This window comes from Antechinus flavipes, chromosome 1, assembly GCF_016432865.1.
Source record: "Antechinus flavipes isolate AdamAnt ecotype Samford, QLD, Australia chromosome 1, AdamAnt_v2, whole genome shotgun sequence".
In the NCBI taxonomy this organism is placed as follows: domain Eukaryota; kingdom Metazoa; phylum Chordata; class Mammalia; order Dasyuromorphia; family Dasyuridae; genus Antechinus; species Antechinus flavipes.
Genome location: NC_067398.1, coordinates 577912006 through 577921858, shown reverse-complemented (window position 1 = coordinate 577921858; position 9853 = coordinate 577912006). Strand labels below are relative to the sequence as shown.

Sequence of the window (9853 nt, the reverse complement as noted above, 5' to 3'; positions counted from 1 at the left end):
TCCCCAAAATTTTCTTCCTTGTGGGGAGCCACAAATAATATCATTATAGGGAATTTCCTTGCTTTGTTTATCATTGATCCATTTTGGCATAAAGACAATTAAAATTGGTGCTTGCAAAAATATGAATTGTGATCAAAAAGTAAGAAGCATATTAAGTGTAATTTACATTTTTCTTTAATACAAAATCATACCTTCATAGAGTGAATGTAATGCATCATTTATGACCCTACATACATTTTGATAATCCCTGAAAATCAATAAAAAATATAGTTAATGTTTGACCAAAACGTACAGGAAGAAGCTAATGAATCAGAAACTGTTCAGGAGAGGCTAGAAACAGTTCAGAGGGAGGATCACAGGAAGAAAGTAAGCAGTCTTAAGACAGTAATAGAAGAAAATATATTTTAAGGAGTCTTCTGTTCATTCCTCAATGAAAGGTAAGACTTGACCTCTCTAAACTATATAGATAAAATTTTAGTGACTGAAACATAAAAGTGAAATTTGTGGTGGAAATTCTAGAATTAAATAAATTCTAGAATAAAATTTTAGAATTAAATAAATTCTAAAATAAAGCTTATCAAGCTTTTAGAATTGGTCTATGGAGAGTAAATGATAGCATTGTTGGGAAGGGTGACTTATTTTTGAGTTAACTAAATTTTATTTTTTATTCAAAGAGGTTTTTGCTTGTTTATTTTTGCTTCATTATGCCTTGCTATTTAGTTTGATTTTTAAAAATTCATTTGAAAAGGTAAATACTGCTAAGTGGAAAACTCACGGAAGTGTTTTTCTTCTGTTGGAAGCTCAGGACAAGTGTTCAGCCATTATTAATTAATTAATTGATTGATTTTTTTGCTATATATCTGAAAGTTAAAAAGATTCTGGTCTTAAGGTGTGAGGGAACTCTTGCCATTTCTGAAATATGAATACATATCTCCTTTTTAGCATCAAGTAATTGATACTAAGCTAGAAACCTCTGCAAAAACTGAGAACCCCAGGGCTTGTCAGAAAAGTAGAAACTAGGAATGATCATCAATTAAAATTGCCAGAAGCTGAAAGGACTTCCTGATGTGAAGAGCTTCCTAATATGAAAAAAACTTTGTAAAGGAAAATTAAAATCCAAGGGGAAAAGACACATATGCATTGGAGGGTGGGGGAGAGAAGAAAAAAATATACTAAGAAATTAATGTTAGCCTAATTCTTTAAATATCTACTGTACTATCTACAGGTACTCAAATATCTAGTATTCAAGTATCTATAGTTAGAGGAAATGCAGTTTGCCAATGCTTTCCTAAGGTTTGAAATTAATTGTAATTCCATAGCTTCTCAGATCCAAAATCAATTTTTTCTTTTTCCTGCTTCCCCTTCTTCTCCTCCTCCTTTTCCTTTCCTTCCTCCTCTTCCTTTTCCTCCTGTTTCTCTTCCTCTTCTCCCTCCTCTCTTCCTCCTTTTCCTTTTCTTCTTTTCTACTTTCTCCTTCCATTCCCCTTCTCCTCCTCCTTTTCCTTTTCTTCTTTTCTACTTTCTCCTTCCACTCCCCTTCTCCTCCTCCTTCTTCTCTTCCTTTTTTCTTTTCTTCTTCCTCTCTACTTCCTCCTCTTTTACCTCCCTTCTATTTTCTCTTCTTTCTCCTCAACTGCCTCCTCTTCTTCCTCTCCTGTTTCTTTGTCCTCTTTTTTTTTTTTTTTTTTTTTTAATGAGAAGACCTGCATTCTGTTCCTGGTTCTTCTGCCTTGTTTCATAACCTTGGAAAGGTCACTTTAATGGTATGGGTGTTGGTAGTCTTATCTGTAAAATGAGAGGGTTGGATTGGATTGCCTCTAAGCTCCAGTTCTAACAGTCTATAATTCTACAGAAAAAGTTATTTCTCATGTAAGGAAACACAATATATCCTTCACAAAATATACATGTGCCATAAAAAAAAATTAAACAGGTGGCTCAGATTTTGAGCCCACTTCTAGAGAGAGAGAAGTTCATATGACATTAGTTACAGCCTCCTCTATCAGGAAACACAACTTCTCAAAAATATATTTATTAAACCATTTATTATAATGGATACACACAGTACAAGTACACACCCAGACCAGGATACAGAGCTCCAAAATTTCTAGGACATGAGTGGAAAGGAAAGGTCACTAATGTTAATGGCATCACTCTACCCCAGATAGGACGCCTTTATTCCCAAAGGAAAATTAAATAAACGTTTGATGCTATTTCTTTCTGATTTCAATGCCAAAGTCAATTTCCAGAGAGCACAGAAGTAATCTACTTTTCTTTTACTGTGAGGGAAAATAGATTAGGAAAGAGCCAAGAAGTCATCCCACTTATTTCTTCAGAGATTCATCAATTCATTCACTTATTCAACACACAAACTTATTAAGCACCTAGTTGTTTTCAGAACATTATGCAAGGTACTGAGGGAAATAAAAAGATTTAGATTATACATAGTTCCTACTCTCATGGAGTTTTCACTTCAGTCAGAGAATAATACAAAAGCACAATTAACTATGATAATGAATATTATCAATTCTGTGGAAAGTTAAAAATAAAATTTTACTGTCTGCAACATACAAGGGGGAAGGTTGTCATTAACTAGTGACAACAATCATTCACTTATGGATTAGAAATCTTTAAAGTATGGGTAGGGATTTAGTAGGAGAATAAAAGGAAGCAAGGTGATCCAGGAACAGAGAACAGCATGAGCAATACCATGGAGAAGGCAGAGCTTATTTAGGAGCAGAAAGTAATCCATTTTAACTGGAATACCGAGTCCTTGAGCACTTGAATCAGATCTATGATATCATTCATATATGCTCCTCTGACAGTCAAAAAAAAATTCTCACAATTCAAGAGATCACTTTTAACTTAATTGCTATCTGTGGTTAAGTTTCTGTTTAGCAAGAGGAAACCTGTGGGCTAAACACTCACATTGAATGAAGCCTTGCTGCGTTCAAAGTTCAAGCCACAATGATACTTTTTAGGTTAAAAAAAACTTTTTTGGCTCTTTCAAAGCCACCTCGAAGACTTCCCTGGATGGGGGTCTAAGTTGTAAATTCTTTATTTTGAATTTTATTTTCAGCAAAAAAGCATCATAATGAAACACCAGGACATTAACAAGAGTTTATGACCTTAACAAAATTCTTTTAAGCACACTATAAAGGCTATTTTAAAAAGCACTTGTAAGAATTTATGCAAATAAATAACAAATTGCACATGAATATTTAAATTACTCAATAAATTATAAAATTCATTTAAAAACAATGAAACAATGATTCTAAACTGTTTCTTTGGTCACTGGTATTATTAGGCTTCTGAGGTTGGAATAGAGAAAATCCTTTGTTTCCCTTTGAAACTTTCTCAGGTCTTCTTAGAGAATGTACTCAAATCATTATTCTGATATCATTCTTGAAAATCCATATGCTTTACCAGTTGGGAAAAGGTATTCATGATACAAAGATTAAAAATTGAGAATGCAAAACTGGGTTGTGAGTCCTGACTACCTGGGTTCAAATTCCATTTGCAACACTTACCTATGATCATGGACAAACTATATACTTGCTCTGAGTGTTAGGGAGCTAAAATGGAAAATCAGTAAAATGATTTCTGTAAGATTATCCCTATAGAGCTCCTTAAGGACCAAACAAGAAAATATAGAATGGCCCAAAAGTCTGAGTGTCGTCTTAAGCTAATAAATCTAAAACAATTTAAGCAATTAAATTTTAAAAAAATACTAATAATTTGGGACTTTGAAATTGCCTGATATGGTAGTTTAAAAATTTAAATCTTTTAAAAAATTTTCTAAGAGAGCTGCTATGTAAAGTTAACTTGTGAATTCTTCTGTAAATTGAATAATCCCCTATTTTCTTTTTATGCAATTTCAAATTTTTAAGCATTGGGATAACTTTCATATCTCATTTTGTGAAATTTAGCGCAAATTCCCAAAGTGTACATATCTCCTTCCTTACTTTCTCTTTCTGCTCTCTTCCCCATCTTTCTTTCTTCTTCCTTCCTTCCTTCCTTCCTTCCTTCCTTCCTTCCTTTCTTTCTTTCTTTCTTTCTTTCTTTCTTTCTTTCTTTCTTTCTTTCTTTCTTTCTTTCTTTCTTTCTTTCTTTCTTTCTTTCTTTCTTTCTTTCTTTCTTTCTTTCTTTCTTTCTTCCTCTCTCTCTCTCTCACTCCCCACACCTTTCTCTTTTTTTAACTCCTTCTTCTTCTCCTTCTCTCTCCCCTTTTTTTCCCACTATCAACAGCTCATAGAAAATAAGCCATTCAGTTTCATTCCCTTCTCTTTAGGTAAGATAATATTGCCGTGAGGAATAGTATTTCCCTTCCTTCTTCCTTTCTTTCCTTCCTTCCTCCCTCTTCTGCTCCCTCTATGCCTCTCTCTCTCTCTCTCTCTCTCTCTCTCTCCTCTCTCTCTCTCTCTCTCTCTCTCTCTCTCCTCTCTCTCTCTCTCTCTCTCTCTCCTCTCTCTCTCTCTCTCTCTCTCTCTCTCTCTCTCTTTTTCCCTCTCTCTCTCTTCTTCTCTCTCACTGTCTCTCTGTCTCTGTTTGTCTCTGTCTCTGTCTCTGTCTCTTTCTCTCTCTCTCTCTTTCTCTCCCCCCCCCCTCTCCCCGCCTCTTTCTTCTTTGATTAGGTCTCTTAGTCAGGAGTGCAAATTAGTCAAATCTTTCTCTGTCTTAATAATCCTTATATAATATAATTGGTGCCAAAACCTTCTAGCCAAACTAAAAAAAGATGTGCATGTTTTATCTGAAAACCACTTATAGAAGAATGCTGTGAGCAGAGTTTTAATTTGATCTTCATTTATATCTGACCATGAATCCTAACTTGGGCTTGCTGTGCCAAATTAGTGCTCTCCAAAATGGAACTAAGATAATTGTTGCCCAGGGCACCTGTGGTTGTTTCATCCTGGTGAGTGAAACCTGGCTTTCCAGGTGTGTGCAACCTGGGTGTGCTCTCCATAGTGTTTTAAAATAGCCACTCCAGTCATTCATTCTGGGATTTATCAGCTCCTTGGCCATCAGCTCTTTAGTGCAGCTGACTTTGCCATAGTGGTAGGCATTAAGTTCAAAGCACTTAAAAATATCAAGAGAATAGGTTGTGATGAATGATTTTTAGCTTCCTGTAATTCACCCGTTTGTCAGCTTCTTTCTGTAGGAGAAAAGTACTTGTCTGTTGAGTGATTCACAGACTTGGAGACCTGGAGCCTAGAGATTCACTGTATTTACTGAGATAAAGGAAGATATGACAAAAGCTCCCTTTAAGAGAATTTGTAAAGAGTTCACATTGTTACGTTTTTGTTCTACTCTGAAAATTTTAAAAATCCTTTTAAGTGCATTGGAGCCCCTGTAAAGAATGAATTATCCTCGATGAGTGATTTCATTGGGATAGTTTCTGCCTTGCATGATTACAATATAAAGAGTTCAATACAAAAAGATTCCTAAATAGGGGTGTACCGGCTCTGAGAACTAATACATTTTCAATGTGAGTATTTAATCAGGGCTTGATTTCTTGTTTTGTGGATTGTCTAGACTTAAGAGAAAAGGTTAATAATAAACTTAAAAATGTGTCCTGAATATATTGCCCCCCACCCCTGTTGGTTCTTAAATACTTACCAGCATACCACTGCCCCAATCTCTAGCCTCTCAAGTCTCTGTTTTGGCAAGATTTGAAGTTCATAATGTAATTTACAAATTAGAAGGTAGATGTAAAGGGTAGAAGGTGAGGAGAGGCTATGTTTTCCTGAAATATAATCCTTCTTTGGAAAACTCAAAATGGCTGCTGAAGAAAGAAGAGTTATTTTAGTGCCAGAAGCTGACTTTGAGAACATGAACTGTATCCCTCGAATTACTTCTTGAATAGAGACAGTAGACATTAAGTGAAGGACACTTAAAAAACAACATAGAATGTACTAAACTTAAAATGTGATGAGGAATGGTGGTTCATGATGTCTCTGGTACATGGCAGGACTTCAAATGAATCCAGAACTTTATTTTTTTTAAATGTCTCAATATGAGGAAGGGTATCAGTGTTGCTACTAATGATATAGTTCTTTTGATTATGAAGTCTGAATTATCCTCAGGACAAACACTATTTGAGAATGAATGTTTGAAACAAGATGCCAGCAAAACAAGTGTCTAGAACTAAAGAGATATGGTTTTTCATTCAAACAAAATGGAAGCCTAAAGACTTTCCAATCATGAATATGGACTTTAAAACTTTTTTCCTGTGTCCTCAGGATTTCCCAGTTAGTTGCCATGGACAATATTTGGTGCTTATATGTGTATATATAATATATATAATGATTAGATTAAAAAGAGATATATGAAAGACTTTCAGGGTTCTGCTTCAGAAAAAGGGGGAAATAGTAGTTTAACAAAAATTGACAGTTTCACTCTTCAGTGGTCTGCTATCCAGACAGACCCTAGAAAAAGATAGAGTACTTATTTTTGGTTTGGATAATTTAGACAAAAATATCACTGAAATTATCTGGAAGTTTCCTTCAATCCTCTTCTAAATATTGTCTTGGTAAAACTAAAACTATATTGTAAGTCTTTGTCAAAAGTAATTTAAAACAGAGTGTACCTTGCCTATCATTAAAAGGACTTTATGACTCAAATTCAGAGGCTTGTTTATGACAATGTTCAATGTAACTGATTTCCATGCAGAGAAAAAGTTTAACAAAGCCTTGCTGGAGAGGTTAAAGTTCATATTTTATATAATCCTGGTACAAGTAGGGTTTTTCCTCTTCAATGAACTATGTAATTCTACTTCACTTGGTCATGTGAGATACCTCTGTGGAGATAAGGATTCTGTTTATGGAGGGAGTTTTTGAATTCTAAGTTATGAAAGGAGGAGTGGTATTGTGCTACTTGAAAAGGTCTCAACTGACTAATAGGATGGCAAGATAAATTAGGATCCTAGGAGCATAGATTAGAGCTGCAAGACACTTCTTTATTTAACAAAAGAGGTAAATGAAGCACAGAAAAAGTTATATAATTTACCTAAGGCTACCCAGATTACAAATATTACAGATGGGATTTCAACCCGGGTCTATCCTGATTCCAGGAGGAGAGCTCCATCTTTTAAAAAACATTGCTCCCCCACTTCTTCTCAAAAGAAAGCCTGTAAAACACTTGAATTCAGAACTAATACATTCTGATTTTGGCAAAAAAAAGATCAACAATTGGATTAAAAGGAAAACTAAGGTTGCAAATTATTTTGTCCCCAAGTACATGATAGAAGGCTGGTAATAGCAATGAACAAAGATTACTTATTTATTCGTTAAATTCACTTATTTTGCTGAGACAATGGGATTAAGTGGCTTACCCAGGGTCACATAGCCAGGAAGTGTCTGATATCAGATTTGAACTCAGGTCCTCCTGAATTCAGGGCAGATGCTCTCTATCCACTGCACTACTTAGCTGCCCCCAATGATTTATTCTTAATAGAACAGAATAAATGTGACAGAAAACATGCATCATAAACTCATCCCTGTCTTTATTTTCTGGATTTACAAAAATAGGAAATGGCTTCCCTGAATATCAATCTAAAATAAAAATACTTTTTTGATCTATTTGATATTTTATTTTTATCTCTTCTCCATTTGAGTCCAATTTCAATTGAGTTCAATGGGAGACCAGAAATGCCACCAACATTACTTAAAATGAAGTGGTGACCACTTCTTGTCCAATGCTGCCCATCTATTTACTGAGAAATAGAAATCATTAGTCTGTTTGAAATAACATTCTTTGCTAACAATACAAGTTTAATTAAATCCAAAAATAATTCAAAAGGCTTGTTTTTAAAAGCATTTGTACTTTCTAATGCTTTGAGAATTAAAATGTGTCAACCTATTTATAGTATGTCAATTTTAAACATTCGAAAATGTTTGGCAATAATCAAATTCCATTCATGAAACTGAAATATTTAAAACTCAGAAATTTGTGTTTCATTATATAGCATGATATCACTAATGTATGTTTATTAAAGTAACACTCCTAAAGCACAGGTCCTAAAGCAGGTCAATTCCCTGCTCAACATCAGTGGCTTCTTGGAACCACTAAGTCAATGATGTGTTTCTTGTTGTTTGTTTTTTGTTTTTCAACTGTGTCCAGTTCTTTATGAACCCTTCAGGGATTTCTTGGCAATGATAACAGAATGGTTTGCCATTTATTTCTTCAGTTCATTTTTACAGATGAGAAACTGAGGCAAACAGGATTAAGTGATTTGCCCAGGATCACACAGTTAATAAGTGTCTGATGTTAGATTTAAACTCAAATATTACTGACTCCAGGACTGGTGTTCTATTTACTATATCACCTAATAGCTCTATTTGATAACTGGCTGTCCAAACTGTATCTAAGAAATATTTTAAAATTTAATCTGTATTATTAACATTTTATCCATCACTTTCTTAAGTCTAGACAATCATCAAAATAATAAATTCATCCCTGATTTGCAGTGTTTGCTGATTTCCTCATACAAATAATTTGAGTTATCTTTTGTGTACTTCTTTCAAACTTCTTTGTTACAGCCCATTCACAGCCTGCCTCCTACCTATCTTTCCAACCTTATTATATTAGTCTCTTTCCTTTTATTTATGGTCCAGTCAGCCAGATTTCTTAGTGTTCTTATAGGCCATTCCATCCTTTATCTCCTTGTCTTTTCACAGTCTGTCGTCCGCCTCAGGAATGTACTTTATTCTCACTTCATTTTTTAAAATCCCTAGTTTTCTCCAAAGTTCAGTTGGTACTATTTATTAAATGAGGGCTTTCCTGATTCTCACAATTGTAAGTGTTCTTTCTCCCTAATTACCTAATTTATGCTGTTTATATCTCATACACACATGCATATATATGTAGAGAGAGAGATATATGTCTATCTTTGCACTCTATCTTTCTATTATATCTATCTATCTATCTATCTATCTACCTATCTATCTATCTATCTACTCTCCTTAGATAGTCTATAAACTTTTTGAGGGCAGGAACTGTTTCATCTTTTGGGGGATATCTCTGGTATCTAATGTAAGACTGACACATGATAGATGCTTAATAATTCTATGCTGATGGATCAGTTAATATGGTCATTGTATTTTGTAGGCATTAGTGTGCACTGGGCATTTACATTTATGGGTTTAAAGACATGGCACAGTAGATAAAATGCTGGATTGTAGAGTAAGGAAACCTTGATTTTAATCCTACCTCTGATATTTACAGATTCTGACACCCTGGGCATGTTGTGTAACTTCACAGAACCTCAGTTTTCTCATCTGAAGAATGTGCCTAAGAATATTTGCACTACCTATTTTATAATTTTTTTGTGACCAAAGTACTTTATAAACCTTGAAAGACTATGAATGCTGAAATGTGAATTGTTAACTCATAGTATTAAAAATACCAAACAAAAATAAGATGATTCATAGAATTTATTTTTGTTTAATAGAAAAATAAACCCAACCTCTGTTTTTTTCCAGTGTCTCATTGAGTTATAACTTCTTGCTGGCCAAGCCAACAGGTTATAATAAGCACTGACAACTTTATGCTAGGCTGGAAAGAAGGCTTTTAATATCATCTTAGTCATTTCTATTGTCTAGGGATTTGCTTAATTAATAGTCTGTAGAGAATGCTCACCAAAATATTGGCCATAAAGTAGTTAAGAAAAATTTTTTTACATTAAAGTATCTGGAAAATCCATCTACCAAAGCAAGAAGGGATTTCAGGCTGCATTGATGATGGAGGTATTCAAATTAATGAACTAATTGATCTTTCAAAAAGATAAAATAAACTGAGTTTAATTTGACATCTAGATACATTAGTCAAACTGATTCTAATGGGAAAGTGACTTTTTAAG

General features: G+C 34.1%; 1 protein-coding gene across 1 annotated transcript in view; it reads left to right on the top strand.

Moving 5' to 3' along the window:
- Positions 1 to 340: 340 nt before the first annotated feature.
- CDH17 (cadherin 17) overlaps positions 341 to 9853 on the top strand; it is a 75401-nt gene continuing 65888 nt past the window's right edge. Inside the window, exon 1 of the mRNA XM_051970851.1 lies at positions 341 to 437. The gene's annotated coding sequence lies outside the window, so the exon portion shown is untranslated. The remainder of the gene's footprint in view (positions 438 to 9853) is intronic.